The 16,081-nt window shown below is 39.3% G+C and overlaps 1 protein-coding gene and 1 long non-coding RNA gene across 2 annotated transcripts in view; one reads left to right on the top strand and one right to left on the bottom strand.

Moving 5' to 3' along the window:
• Nucleotides 1-16,081, bottom strand: part of LOC141606772 (receptor-like protein EIX2) — a 144,097-nt gene that overhangs the window by 116,102 nt on the left and 11,914 nt on the right. The window lies entirely within an intron of this gene.
• LOC141609501 (uncharacterized) lies at nucleotides 14,207-14,899 on the top strand. The gene is made up of 3 exons (XR_012527443.1): nucleotides 14,207-14,406; nucleotides 14,548-14,594; nucleotides 14,737-14,899. It is a non-coding gene; the product is annotated as an uncharacterized LOC141609501 (long non-coding RNA).

The raw sequence follows: 16,081 nt of genomic DNA, 5'->3' as shown, positions 1-16,081 counted from the left end.
CTCGCATGTGCAAAGGCTTTGGTACAACCCTGACCGGAGCAGCATTACAATGGTTCATCAATCTACCAAATGGAGGTATCAAGAATTTTGCAGAATTGATCAATGCCTTCAATCAACAATTCGCAAGTAGCAGAGATATGGCCAAGAGACCTAGTAACCTATTCAGGGTAAAGCAACTTCCTGAAGAATCCCTCAAAGAATTCCTGGCCAGATTTGTCAAAGAAAAGGTGGCCATTCCCAGATGCGATGAAGAAACAGCGGTAGAAGCATTCAGGCAAGGAGTCCCTTGACGGTGACATCTATGCAGATCGACCAAGAAAGCATGTCCAACCTTTGCCTTTGTTCAATCCATCGCCTTAGAGCATGTCAGATTAGAAGAAGACCTCAACTTCAGGACGAACTCATCCGGAGGAAAGCAAGGCTATGGACATACTAACAGGAAAAGCTCCTACCAGAAAGGAGGCAATCCCAGATCGGCACCCTATTCCAGGCCTGAACGATCTGAAGTCAATATGGCACAAGAACATAAAGGTAACCTTTCTAGCCTTCCAACTATTCCTGAATATAACTTCTCTATTAATACTGCAGGATTAATCAAACGCCTGGAAAACCTGGGAGATACAGTCAGATGGTCAAAGAAATCCGACAACCCCAGGAAAGATCCAACAAGATGGTGTGACTTCCATCAGGACATCGGACACACCACAGAAGAATGCATCCTGCTCAGGAAACAGGTGGCATATCTTCTAAAGAAAGGCTACTTGAAAGACATAATCCAGCAGCCAAAGAACAAAGATGAAGGACAAAACAAAAGAGACCCGGAAGCAAAGAGAGACCCTCCTCCTCCTCCTCCCATCTATGAAGTCAAATTCATAAATGGAGGATCAAGTCTGTGGTGACCGGCTCTCACCGCCAAAAGAATATCCAAGGAGTCCGGACTCCAACCTCCTCACGAGCCCAAGTCATTGCCTGCTATTACCTTTGATGACTCGGATCGCAAGGAATATCGGATCTACACCATGACACCTTGTAATCACCATGCAAATCGGCACAAAGAAAGGTGTCAAGAATCTCGATAGACGGAGGAAGCTCAATCAACCTGGTGATGCTTGACGTCCTTAAAGCTATGAAGATAGACGAAGGGAAGATCATCAAGAAATCCAGCGTCCTGGTTGGATTCAGTGGAGAAACAAAGAACACCTTGGGAGAAATCAGCTTGCCTACCTATGTGGAAGACGTGGCTTCATATGAGAAATTTGGAGTAATGAATTGCCTATCCTCGTATAATGTAATCCTGGGCAGACCATGGATCCACAATGTCAAAGCAATCCCATCAACATACCATCAATGCGTGAAAATTCCAACAGAATGGGGGATAACCACCATCAGAGGAGAACAAAGGACGGCTCAGGAATGTTACACTCAGGCTTTGAAACCCTCAAAGTCAGGTAAGTCCCTTGCATAGCAATTAAAGTCACTGTCGGGGAAGAATATATAGCACAAACACAGATGGAAACAGGAGAAGTCACATTAGACCCAGAATTCCCGACGGAAAGTACTTGTAGGGTCGGATGCACCCGACTCAATCGGACCAAATCGGTCATCTTTCTCAAAACTAAAATGTCTTGTTTTGCTTGGTCACATTTTGATATGACTGGTATAGATGCTGATGTTATTACTCATAAGTTGAACATTGACAAATCCTTTAAGCCCGTACAACAAAAAGAGAAGAAAATTTCTGCAGAGAGGCACGAAATCATCAACCAAGAAGTTGACAAGCTACTGGACATGGGAATGATCAGGGAAGTAATGTACCCTGACTGGCTTGCAAACGTGGTAGTCGTCCAAAAGAAAAATGGCAAATGGAGAGTCTGCGTAGATTACACCGACTTAAACAAAGCCTGCCCAAAAGATCCATTTCCCCTACCACACATCGATGCAATGGTAGATGCCACTGCAGGCCACGAAATGTTGACATTCATGGATGCCTCCGGGATTCAATCGATAAAAATGCACCCAGCAGACCAGGAAAGCACGACTTTCATCACCGAAAGAGGTATATATTGTTATCTTGCTATGCCCTTTGGATTAAAAATGCAGGTGCAACCTACCAAAGGCTAGTCAACATGATGTTCAAAGATCAGATAGGAGACACCATGGAAGTCTACATAGATGACATGGTAGTCAAATCAAAAAAGGCGTAAGACCACGTCAAAGACCGGAAGTAGCCTTTTAAATACCGGAAAAATTCAATATGAAGCTCAACCCACAAAAATGCCACTTCGGAGTCTCAGCAGGCAAATTCCTGGGCTACATGGTGACAAAAAGAGGAATAGAAGCCAGCCCTGAACAGATTCATTTCAAGATCATCAGAAAGATGCAAATCGTTTTATAACCTGCTAAGGAAGAACAAGGACTTCCAATGGACCCCTGATCATCAGGCTGCCTTTGAAGACTTGAAAATATATCTATCCTCTCCCCCCTTGCTGGCAAAACCAGTCAAAGATGAACCCCCGACAAAGATATCCGCATCGATCCGAAAACTTCTTTGTCGGTGCGATTCTGGTCAAAAAGAAGAGACGGACAAAGACCTGTCTATTATGTAAGTAAAAGTCTCTTTGGATGCGAGAGATCGGTATGGCTTACTTGAAAAATATGTTTTAGCTTTAATTATGAGTTGCACAAAATTAAGACCATATTTTGAAAGTCACCCAATAATAGTCAGAACCAATCTTCCTATCAAGTCTGTACTTAGGAAACCAGAATTGTCCGGACGAATGTGCAAATGGTCAGTCCAGCTAAGCACATACAATATAACATTTGAACCAAGAACAGCAATTAAATCACAAGCATTAGCTGATTTTGTGGCTGATTTTAGCCCAACCCTAGAACCCGACCTAATAAAAGAAGTGAATAAACTGACCAGCGACCAAACAGACCTAGAATGGACCCTATTCGTCGACGGTGCAGCCAATATGAGGGGCACATGACTGGGGTTAGTACTAAAATCGCCACAGGGGGATAAGATAGTACAGGCTATAAGCTGTGCATTTGAGGCTACCAACAATGAGGCAGAATATGAAGCCCTGATAGCCGGATTAAAGGTATGTATTGACCTGGGTGTGCAAAACCTAAAGGTACGTCATCGATTCCCTTCTTATTTCCAACCAAGTAAATGGGATATATCTTGCAAAAAAGACCCCAAAATGATGCTTTATCGGACGTTGTCCAAATTTTAAAAGGTAAATTTCAAAATTTTAACATTGACCAAATTCCCAGGGATTTGAATACCCATGCCGATGCTCTAGCCGGCCTAGGATCCAACTTTAGTCCCCTTGACTTCGACAAAATACCCATCGTGCATTTATTAGAACTCGTAATAAATAAACAAGATGAGAGTTTCCCAATCTACATTGCTAATTCTTGGACAAAACCTTATTATGACTGGCTACAACAGGGAATCCTTCCCTTAAATAAGCAAGATGCCAGAGCACTAAAAATAAAAGCTGCTTCATATATTATTATTGACAACGTGCTTTTTAAGAAATCGCAGTCGGGCCATACCTCGGATGCCTGGAACCACGGGAAGGCGAGCAGATATTATCGAAATCCATGAAGGATACCGTGGAAATCACAAAGGCGGAAGAAGCCTGGCAAGCAAAGTACTTAACAGGATATTATTGGCCTACCTTGAGAGCCGATTGCCCGGACTTTAGCTCTAAATGCAAAGCTTGTCGATTCACGGACCATATATCCATCAACCATCCGAGGAACTACATTCCATATCCGCACCATGGCCATTTATGAAGTGGGGCATGGATATAGTAGGAAAACTACCTCAAGCGCCCGGACAAAAGGTTTTCATGTTAGCAATGACTGATTACTTCTCCAAATGGATAGAAGCTGAATCATACAGGCAAGTTAAGGAGAAGGATGTCATAGCATTCATTAAACACAACATCATATGTAGATATGGCATCCCCTCTGAAATAGTATGTGATAATGGCACGCAATTTGTGGGAAAAGAAGAAAGCAGCCTTCTCGTGCTCAATGGAACATCAATCTAGTAACATCCACACCAGGATATCCAAAAGCCAACGGTCAAGCGAGAATCCAAGTAATAAGGTGGTAATCAGCTGCATAAAGAAAAAGTGGAAAAAGGAAAGGCAGATGGGTCAAGAACTCCCCCTGGTCCTTTGGGCTGACAGAACCACACCAAAAACATCCACAGGCCAAACCCCCTACTCCTTGGTCTATGGATGTGAAGCAGTAATCCCAGCTGAGGTGGACATTCCATCAGCCAGATGCAGCCTGAATACAATCACAAGCAATATACCTCTAATGGAGGACAGACTGGACCTAACAGAAGAGCTAAGAGATGCAGCCAGCATCAGATTAGCAGCATACCGGCAAAGAGTTGCGAAAAGCTATAACAAGACTGTCAAAGCCAGGGTATTCAAGGTAGGAGACCTTGTCCTCAGGAAAGTATTCCAAAACACAAAAGAAAAGAATGCTGGCAAATTGGCCCCAACCTGGGAAGGTCCCTAGTCGGCCAGGGAGCCTACAGATTACAAACCCTGGAAGGCGAAATGATCCCAAGAGCTTGGAACATTGCACACCTAAAATTATTCCACATATAAAATATATTTCCCGGTTCAGGTATAACTTTTGTGTTCACATTTCCTGCCCAACTTGATATGAAATTACATGTATGATACTTGCCATTACGTGAATAAATGCAATATATGATTTCTTCAAAATTACGTGCCCAAGTACTGATCTATGTTCCCATATTTTTACCAAATAGAATCTTCAATACTTGTTTTTACATACTGCATTCTATTTAAAACAAATCTTAAAGATTGGGGGCCACCCCCACCAACATTCAACTAATATCCAACTGATATCCAAAATTCAGTTGCAAAAACAGCCTTATAATATCGAGCTCAACTTATCATACAAACCTGGAAAATCTATTCCTGGATTGTATAACATAAATGGGTAATAAGCCCTCAGGACATGGCAAGGGACATAAGCCCTCCAGACAGTGCAACGATCCCACCCATAACACATTAAATCGGCGATCAAAGACAAAAATCGCGATCCAAAGACAAAATCGTTCGATCCAGTTGAATAAGCGCGATCCAGTAGACATTCAACATCACCTTTTGAAAACACAAGAAGAAAATTTGACCAAATATCTATTCATCCAAAATAAATGGCCTTACCACACGCCTAAAAAATTTTCCATTCCAGGGACATCCCCCCTGGATGGGTCAAAAAATGTTTTCTAAATATTCATTCCAGGGACATTCCCCCTGGATAGACCAAAACCAAAAAGAAAAACAAAACTAAGCTACTTTTGAGCCGTGTGACCGACTCACAACCATCCGCCATTTCCGATCATCGACTTTGCCTTGGAAGGAGGAGAATCCACTTCTTCTTCTTGACCCATATTGGCCAAATCAGGATACTGAGCATCCAAAGCTATCTCATCCCGGTCCGGATCCCAATTAGCCCGGTCAGATTCTGGATCCCTCATAGCATCGACCCGGCCTTTCCCGAAGAAATACTGAGCAGCATCAGCCAACCGTGCCTCCACCAACTCCTTTTCAAAGAAGAAGCTCTTCGTTTTTTTTCTTAATCGATCTTGCATTGCCTGCTTCTCAGCCTCCAACTCTTGCCTGATAACCTTCTCAGCGTTTTTTGCAGCCACCTCACAAACTACAGCAGCCCTGACCGCCTCCTTAGCTGTCCCCAAGTGAGATTGAAGTACCACTTCATTACCCCTGGATGTGTGCAGATCACGGTTTAGCCTATCCAACTTTTCCTCCAAATTAGCAACCTTGGCCTGGGCACTATTGAACTGACAGGCGACAGCCAAACCAACATCCAATCCCTACAACAGAACGAAATCAATCAGCCAAATACAAAACAAAATAAAAAACACATGAACAATTAAAAACATTCCCTTACAACCAACCTCCTTAGCCTGAGAAGCAAGTTCAACAGCCTTTGTTACGAGAGAAGTCAGAATAGAAACCACCCTGGCAGACGACTCAAGGGTACTAGCAGACAAAAGCTGGCCGCCCATCTTTTCAGAAAACTCGTTTATCTGTGCCCGGGCAGCATCCATATCATCAATCCTGGCGGGCACCTGCCTTATACTCCTGAGAGGCTGAGCTTGAATAGGCTCTTTCTCTCCCTCTTCCTCTTCCAGGATCACATCTTCCCTCTTCCTTTTTTGAGCCTGGACGACCTCAGGCGATACTATCCTGGGAGGATCTTGAAGAGGCTGAATCTCAGAAACCAGGATATCAAGCGTTTTGTCGCTCCCACTAGCTTCCCGGCTCTTGGACTATTCAAAGCAATCCTAGCCACCCCAGCCTTCAAATCCTTTGCAGAAAAAGGCCACCCTAGCAGAAGACCTAAATACTGAATATATAAAAAATATACGTGAATATCAAGCAAAGAACGACAGGAAGATAACGGCCAACATAAAAGCATACAGAAGACGTACAGGAAAGAGCAGTAGAACTAGGCTTGCCTTTGGGTACTCGACCCCGTCAACTTGGTCTTCATATACCGGGGCAACAACTCCCGCCCAAACTAGTTGGCCAGGTCCTCTCCTCCTCGGGAATAGCAAGGAAAGCTTCTATCATGGAAACAACCTCCTCATCAAGGGGATCACAACTCCAATCGGGAGCCGCAAAACCGTCAAAGTCACACGGTAAGAATCGTAATCCATTAATTTCATATAATATATATTGCAAAATAAAAAGTACAAGGAACCTACCACTCTCCAAGGAGGATATCTCGATAATCAAAGCCCGATCCCAAAGTCTCGGTCCAGGACAAACAGAAAGTCTTTGCCCAATTCTTATCATCTCCGAGTCCAGGTTAGTAATTAATGGAGACATTTTCGATTTTATTCTCAAATTAAAACGACCATCAACAGGATTTTTCATATGATAAACTGCCTTGATATCATTAATAGTAATTACAAGATTATGTTTAGCACATAAATTTTCAATAGAATGGACAAGTTTCCAAACCATTGGCATAAAAAGGTGACACCTCCATAGCACGAATGGTATCAATCATCAAGGGAGTAAAAGGTAACTTACAGCCTGCTTTGAACGCCCATTCAAAAATACAGAACCAGCCAGGTGATACCCAGTTAGCCCTGACCGGACAAGACTCAGGGATCCATACCTCAGTAGATTCAGGAATTATTTTCTTCTCCCTTAGAATCTTGTCATAGTTTGTTTTTAGTAAATTCTCCTCAGGGAAAGAAGAATCCAAAGATTGAAGGGCAGTGAAAACAGAATCCTGGTACTTAAAAGCCACAGCACGAGCAGGAGGATCAATCTCCATCACCTCTTCTTCCTGGACGTCTATAGGTTCAGGCTCAGCAGCAGCAGCTTTCTGGGATGCAGGGCGTTTTTTGGCTCCTATATCTCTGAGTGTTTAATTTATTGTGATGAAATTGTCGAGAAAATATAAACTAGCAGAACAGGATTGCTGAGAAGAATTTCAGAAGAATATTTAGCAAAGAAAGTGGAGGAAATTTGGTGAAAAATAACCTTGCCCTAAATACCGTATTTATAGAAAATCTATAACGGTGTGAAAACCCTAGGGATTGCAAAACTCTCAGCATGACATCACCTAGCCATTATAGTGTTCAACGGTAACTAGGAGTCTAAGAGTCATTGATTAAGTGTAAGTCTCTTTATTATTCAACCCGGTAAAATTGACATCTCACCCCTGGCCTGATCCAGCACGGGTAAAATGTCAAGGGGCAATTGTTAGGCCCCAGATTTACCTGGCCTGACCATAACCTGGCCTGACCTTACAAGGCTGATTGAAGGAAACGAAGACCGGACAAATCTAACTATTATTTAGATGTTGAAGAATATTATGGCAAGCAGGCTACTAAATCCTGGAAGAGAAGCCTGATGGTCAGTATAGAATAGCTTGGCAGATTATTAAAGCAGGCTGGATTAAGAAGATAAACAAGAAATACAGTTGTATAAGTCAAATAACCGTGTCCTATTCTCAAGGAAGACCAAGACTAATTATGAGACTACATCACCCATGAACTTAGACGTGCAAAAGAGGAAAAGGCTAAGAATCAGCTGGAGAAGAACCAGTCAACCGAATTAATAGGGAATGCGCCCTATTAATCCGGCAACAACCCCGACAAAAGAGAAGAACGTTGGGGATCAATGCAACGTTCATAATTATGGCTATAAATATTCTGATCTAGCATTTGTAAAGGGAGATATACAATTTATCAATAGAAGATTACTTCACTACTTATTATTTTACGATCATCCAATTATCAAACTTGTATTCAGTTTACTCAAATAGCATAAGCATTATTCTTTTTACATAATTCTTTCTTTGTAATTCATCTATAAATACTCCAAACATATAGAGCTAGATACCCATCTTATTCTTCAAACTAGCCGGACCCATTCAGGGAAAATCCTGCTAAAACAAAATCATCGTAAAACTAACTGATAGTAGAAAGAGTAGCTCATTGACTTATAGATTATATTGATAAGGTATATTAATCGAAAGAGTAGCTCACTAATAATAGAAAAAGTTTCTCTTATTTGAACAGTTCCTCACAGCGTAGCATACATATCAAGTTATGTGTCCCAAATTCCATAGCACTGGAGGTCTAACTAGTACTTACATAAGTTGGAGTCATGTGTTTGATTGCAAAGCTCAGAAACATTAAGTCTAGAAGTATTATGCGATTGTGCAAGCAAATGAACGAAAAGCAGACAAATATTGAATTCTCATTTCTCGTAAAAAGTGAATGACAGGAAGGTCGCCAGTTGAAGCAGTTGAAACTGTGGTCGAGATTTAGACTCAGATTGTTGGAATTCATATCCAAATATGACAATTTCGAGAGGTTACCAATACCGGAGACAATACCTTGGAGGGAGTTCGATGAGATGTCTAAGTGTCTATCTGGTTTAAATGTCCAAAAAAATCTGGATCCAATCCGCTCAAATAATTGTATGACAAATCCAAATATTTCAAAGCGGACAATTTCATAAAAGATGCAGGAACGCGACCTTCCAACACATCGTCCGAAAGATCAAGGTAATTCAAGTTTGTGAATTGTCCCAACAAAGACGGGAAACTATCTTTCATGTGATTATTATGCAGATCAAGGTATTCTTAAGTCAAAAGCACCACTATTAATTATCTTATCTCCATCAACCTATTTTAATTTTTGGAAACTAATAAAGAACTTGGTTCTTAAATAAGAACCAACTTTTTCTTAGTTCTTATGTTTCCTATACATCAGGTTGAAAAGTCTTTTTGTCTTTCCTTTTTTTACTTTGCAAATGTAACATAATTTACATTCATATCAACCAAAGTTTTCTACACCAACTTTTACGTTTCAACATCCATATCAATTGTGTGTTGACATTCATATGGACTCAAGTCAATGTCTTCTGTTTCTGTATACCCTTTTGCACGGTTCTAAATTCACTAAAATTAAAAGAAGGGTTTTTTTGTCAAAAACTACCTTTTATTTAGGGTCATTTGTAAACAACTACCTTTCATTTTATTTTTGGCTTTCAACTACCTTTTATTTCTTCATTTTGCGAAAGACTGCCAAAAATTTACTTCCGGCGAAAAAAGGTCAACTTTCCGGCGTTGACTTGCTCTTTTCTTCCTTTTTCACACATATAACCCACATTTCTCCCTTTGTTCACTCAACAAAATCTGAAAAAACTCCTCTTTATGCCAAACACCTTATCAAAAGTTTGGTCAAAGCAATACCAACGCATCAACCATCTCAATCTCCATCTCCATCTCCGTCGTCACAATTACTACCACTGTCACTTTTACCTTTACATTTCAACAACTTTATAGACTACTCATGATTCATCAACCTACTGTCCATCTAAGTCATATTAAAGTACCTTCTTCTCTCTTCATGGTAAGATGGTGGTTATAAGAAAACTAATGAGATAGTAGCACACAAGTGCTCCTAAGAGTGAATCCATGATTATTTTCGAATAGTTAACATTCAGAGTTAATTTTGCCAACAAGGTCATAATAGATCATTATTGTTGAAAAATTATTTACCATGTTAAGATTAATATCAATGATGATTTTGTTTCGGTGATTAGGACTTTGATTCGGGTAAGAGCTAGACAAATTGAGGTGATTAATGTTGGGTTTAATCAATCTTTATCATCGATTATTAGGGTTATGAAGTAAAGAGTAAGATTCAACATGAAATGGTAAATCAATGCCGGAAAGTTGACTTTTTGTCGCCGGAAGTGGATTTTTGGTAGTCTTTCGCAGAATGAAGAAATGAAAGGTAGTTGAATGCCAAAAATAAAATGAAAGGTAGTTGTTCACAAATGACCCTAAATAAAAGGTAGTTTCTCACAAAAAAACCCTTAAAAGAATTAGAATTTTCACTTCATAAGATGCATCCAAATAAATTTCATCGTAAAACTAACTGATAATAGAAGAGTAAAAATTGGTGCCAAGTATATTAGTAATAAACTCTCTTCGTCTAAAGATGATTTGCTACTAGTAACAGAAGGCGGTTATAAGATTTCCAGCAAATAGAGTGGCCATGTGTCTAAAAGCACTTCAAGAAACTAGACCAAACACATACTTAAAGCAGATTAAGAAATCACAAATTCTCATTGAAGACATGACATATCCGTTACAAGCTTATGACGGATACCATTTTACCTCACAATGTACCCACTTTTTCTCTCTCTGCAACACTATTCATGTGGTCCCCTTTCTCCACTAACCCATTTTGTTACCATTTTATCTCACAAAATATCCGTCACAAATGATAAACCCGTCACAAGGGAGACCAATTGTTAAGAAATAGTTCTGCGGTTGTCGCTAACAAACTAGATTCCGAATTTGCTGCTCAAACAATCAAATGATCCAAGTCCGTAATTGAAAACATTACTAAAATGCATATTACAATGGCATGAAGTCCATATGGTACACAATACATATAGTTCAAATCACATAATGCAGTAAAAGGGAAGGAATACATACAAAATACAGAGTTCAACTCTTTTTAGGAATTCTCATTAAACCTCATCTTGAACCAGTTCACCCTCACTTTGATTGGTACATAGATTCTATCAGCAAGGTCCTCAAGGTACCGAACATAAGCTTGTCTCCAACTCCTCTTTATCACCAAAGTTCCAACCACGCCCCAAAATCCAGTAGCAACACCAGACATTACGGCTAGGATGAACCACATCTGGTCATACTTATCTTCTTTTCCGGCGGTATTTGTCAAACTTGGTGGCGCATCAAATTCAGTGCAATTGCTTGACAAGGGAAATCCACATAAACCCGAATTGTTCGCATAGATAGATGGGTCGTCAAGAGTTTGGAGTTGACTGCCTGTTGGAATAGGGCCATGTAGGTGGTTGTTGGACATATTCAACATGCTCAGAAATGGTAGTGAAGACAAGCTCTGTGGTATCGTCCCTGAAAGATGGTTATTCGACAAGTCCAAAGATTCAACCGTCTTGAGATTGCCTATATTTTCTGGAATGTGCCCGGTTAGCTGATTATTCGACAAGTTCAATGCAAACAGTGCGGATATATTTGTGATCTCCTCAGGAATCGTGCCGACTAAATGATTGCTCGAGAGGTCTATGATTGACTGACCCCCATTTGTCCCACTAGGCACTTCTTTTATCCCCTTGACAATTTCTTGAATTTGTAAACTCGTATCCGGAATGACAAATCCACTAGGATCGTCAAACCCAATGGAGCCTAAACAGCGAGGAATGTGTCCTGTCAAACGATTATATGCGAGTTGCAATACCAAAAGCAACCCAAAATCGCATATACGTGTTGGAATGAGTCCACTAAAATGATTTCCTCGTAGGTTGAGGATTTGCAATCCAGTATCCGCGGCTACCTTTCCAAATTGTATCTCTCCGGACAACATATTGTCACTGAATTCAAGCACCTTTAGGTTGTTTCCAATATTAAAAAGCGATGAAGCATTATTACCATCAAAAATCGCCCCCGATAACTGATTGGAAGACAAATCTATCACTTGAGCATGTTGTCCCAACCATTTAGGTATTGTCCCAGATAGCAAGTTACTGTGAAGGTCCAGCCACCACAAGTAATTACTATTTTGCGGCAAAGAACCTATAAAAAAAGAAGTTACTGTGAGAAAAAGAAGTTACTGTGAGTCTGTGAGAAGACAAATCTGTACTTACAGTTCGATGTTTAATGTAATACGGAGTATAGTTTTAAGAGAAGTTTGACAATGAACCTGTAAGTCGATTGCCAGCAAGACGTAATTCTTGAAGAGAGCTCAAGTTCCATAGCCATCTGGGCAATTCTCCTGAGATGCCAGTATAGGAAAGATCCAAGTATTGGATCTGAGTTTGATTCCTTAACCATTGAGGAAACACCGTGTTTATCACACAAAAATGGGCATTAAAAACTGTAAGTTGAAAGGAAGGTCGCCAGTTGAAACTCGAGTCAAGATTGAGATTAACAGTATTGAAATTCATATCCAAATAGGACAATTTCGAGAGGTTTCCAATGCCGAAGACGGTACCTTGAAGGGAGTTCGTTGAGATGTCTAGGTGCTCTATCTGGGTTAAATTTCTTATAAAATCTGGAATCAATCCGCTCAACTTATTGTATGACAAATCCAAATATTTTAAAGCGGACAATTTCACTAAAGATGAAGGTACTCCACCTTTAAACTTATTGCCTGCAAGATCAAGGTAATACAATTTCTTGAATTGTCCCAACAAAGACGGCAAACTACCGTTCATCGTATTATTGTGCAGATTAAGGTATTCCAACTCAAAAGCACCACACCCTGATAAACTCGAAAAAAACTCTAGGATATCTCCTTGGGGAATACTATTGTGTGACAAATCCAAGTGTTTGAAATTGCAACGATATCCCATACTTGGCATAATCCCACCCTCCACAGAACTAAAGCCATTGTAACTCAAATCAAGTACTTCGAGACGCTTCATTGCTTTAAGCCAGAGCATAACTGACCCATTAAAATTATTGTAACCGAGAGTTAGGGATCGAAGAGAAACCATATTTTTGAAAATAGGTGGAAGTAGACCTTTGAAGCCATTCAACGGAAGATGAAGATGTTGAAGAGTGGGGAAATATGTATTAGAAGTATTTGATATTACTGCCTCGGATAAATGCGAGTTATATAACAAGCAATTAGATAGCCTAAGCGCTGAAAGTGAAGGAAGTGTCATGAGAGCTTTAAAAGTGTCGTGTGCTCGGGACAGGTTATGATTGCTCATGTCAAGAGACTGCAGTTTTAAAAGCCCGGATACCCATCCTAAACCTTCACTAGATAGATTTTGGTTGTAGCATCGTCTATCATGAAGATCAAGGTGTACGAGATTTGTGAGGTTGCCAAGTTGAGAGGGGAGGGGGCCGGAAAAGCCAGCGAAAGAGAGATTTAGATACCTTAACTGTCTCATGGATCCGATAAATTCTGGAATTCGACTTCCAGAAAAGTCATTCCCACTCAAGTCCAAGTGAGTTAGGAGCTTGAGTTCAAGCAAAGTCGAACTTACTCCAGAAGACACCATGGAAACTTGAGGATCGGGGTGACAATAGTTACAACAGTCCCAGCCAGCATCGTCATAGACCAGTGATAGCTGACTCCGGAGATTCAACTTGACAACATTGTGAGTGACATTGTCACAAGTAACTCCGTGCCATACACAACAGTCTTCACCGACCCATGATGAAAGGCGCTTCGTAGGACCATGGGTAAAGCTCTGTTTCAACTTCAACAGAGCATCTAGTTCATGCTTTTTGCACCGTATGACGCTTAAGGATTCAAGTTCTTCGCCGTGTACACACAGTAATGCATTGAATACCTGCAAAAGAACAATGACAAAGAGAAAGGAGATTATTCCCATTACAAAGGATATTATTAATCTGTTCTTATCTATAAATACTATTAAAAGGCTAGATTGAGCCTCTAATTATGCCACGTGTCAGCTTAGTTTTGTACGACCTAACATAAATAAGAAAAGCCTATCACTTAAGCCAACAAAGAAAAGCCTCACACTTTCATCTTCCGTCATTATCTCTCTATTAATGAGTTATAATTGCGAATATAATATAATCATTATTACAAAAACTGAAAGTTTGACTATGTCTCTTCCCTTTCTTTTAATTTATGAGAGTTCATAATTTATTCAAAACGTTTTGTCTCTCGCAATTTATGATAGATGTTAATATATTAGTATTTTTCTTACTATTTCATCACTATAAATAGTTATGATTAAGATGACGATGTCCTCTAAGGCTTTCTATTGCTAATCACGGTTCCCCATCAATCACCGCCTTCCAGTTTTGATGGTAAGTTTGATTTCGGATTTGAGTTATTTTCAATTGTTATATAAGCTTATCTCACTCAACTATTTCGCTTTTTGTTCCTGGAATTGAATCTTTGCAAGTAGTTTTAAACAATCTAATAAATTTTTCTTTTTTAAAATGCAGATGCACCTCATAATAGAGAAATCCACTTTTACTTTCTTAAATTGCAGGTACACCTCATAACAGAGAAATCCACTTTTATTGTAGTATTTGGTTTGTTTTTTCCTTCATGTTATACTATAAGTTTATTGAATGGTTAGAATCCATGAAATTATAATTGTTGTTTCTTTCTTATGTGTATTATTATTCCAGAAACCATAAGTTTCCTTTTAACAAGACAAAGGTTCACTATGCAACATTCGACGTTACATGTTTTGGTCGTCCATTGCCGAGGTTATCATCTAAGGAATGCTTACATGCTCTTGGGATGTATAAAATCTTTGTATAATACATGGTATGCCACTTGGAAGTTGGAATGCGTTTGTTTGTGTATAAATATATCATTGTCTTGAGTTTAGTTCTGATTAATAATACAATTATTGGGTATTTGAACGCCAAGGTTTTGCTCATCCAGTTTATTGGTATTGTCGTATGCATACACAAATATTTGTTCGCTCCGTTTATTTGACCTTGTCATTTAGGTTATGCAGTGGTGGTTATATAACACGTTTTATAAACTATTATCTCTATTTAAATTTAAGTGTCTTTACCACACAATTTCATCAATTTCAGAAACGCCAGCTACCAACCCGCTATAAATGATTCTTACTTCAATGTAATATCTGACACGGCCACACATATGATCAAAAACAGACCAACCGGACAAAGTAATGAAAGTTAATACTAGCAAGCGTATTTGGTGACAATCATGTTGGTATACACTATACAAATGTGTAAAGGGGACAGGCCTATATCATTGGTTCGTTGGTAGTATTAGAATTGTTTTGACAAATTAGAAATTCTGAAAACTAGAACGCAGAGTTGATTAAAAATGTGATACAATCATGTATTACTATAATTTGCACATTTGTTTACTAAGTAAATCCAAAAATATATATGTACATATACAATACGATGAATAAGAAAAAAATACATGATCTACCATGAAAATACCCTTAACATCTTGAATTGTATTGTTTGGCTTTTGATTTTCTCTAAACAATTTTGCGTAAACTCATTCATTTCTCAATGAAAAATTAACAATATGCAAATAATTAAACAATCATTATTGTGTGAGATGGTTTTATTATATAAAAAGACAATTTATTTATTAATATTAAATAAACAAACTTTTTATAAAAAAAAAACTGTCTCACACCTTATGTTATTCTATAATTTGTGATAATTAAATACTTAAGGCCGGACTCGGGAAAGAGCCAAAGGCCTACCCGCCTAGATATGTATCCCGTACTCCGTAAGAAGTAGGCATATGCTTTAAAAATAAAGTCACAATACATAAACAAACCCGTGAATTTCACGGGTAATAAAACTAGTTTTAGGATTAGAACATTGAACTTGGTTCTTTAATACTTGAGAAAAGTTGAAAAGTATTTTGCAGTCCTAAATGGGCTAAATCCCTTTGTTACGCTGCATGTAAGTTTGTAACATCCATATACAGTATTGACATTCATATGGAGCCAAGTCAAGGTCTTCTATT

This window comes from Silene latifolia, chromosome 10 (genome assembly GCF_048544455.1).
Source record: "Silene latifolia isolate original U9 population chromosome 10, ASM4854445v1, whole genome shotgun sequence".
NCBI lineage: Eukaryota > Viridiplantae > Streptophyta > Magnoliopsida > Caryophyllales > Caryophyllaceae > Silene > Silene latifolia.
Note: the sequence above shows the minus strand (reverse complement) of the source record. Positions and strands in the feature narration are given on the sequence as shown.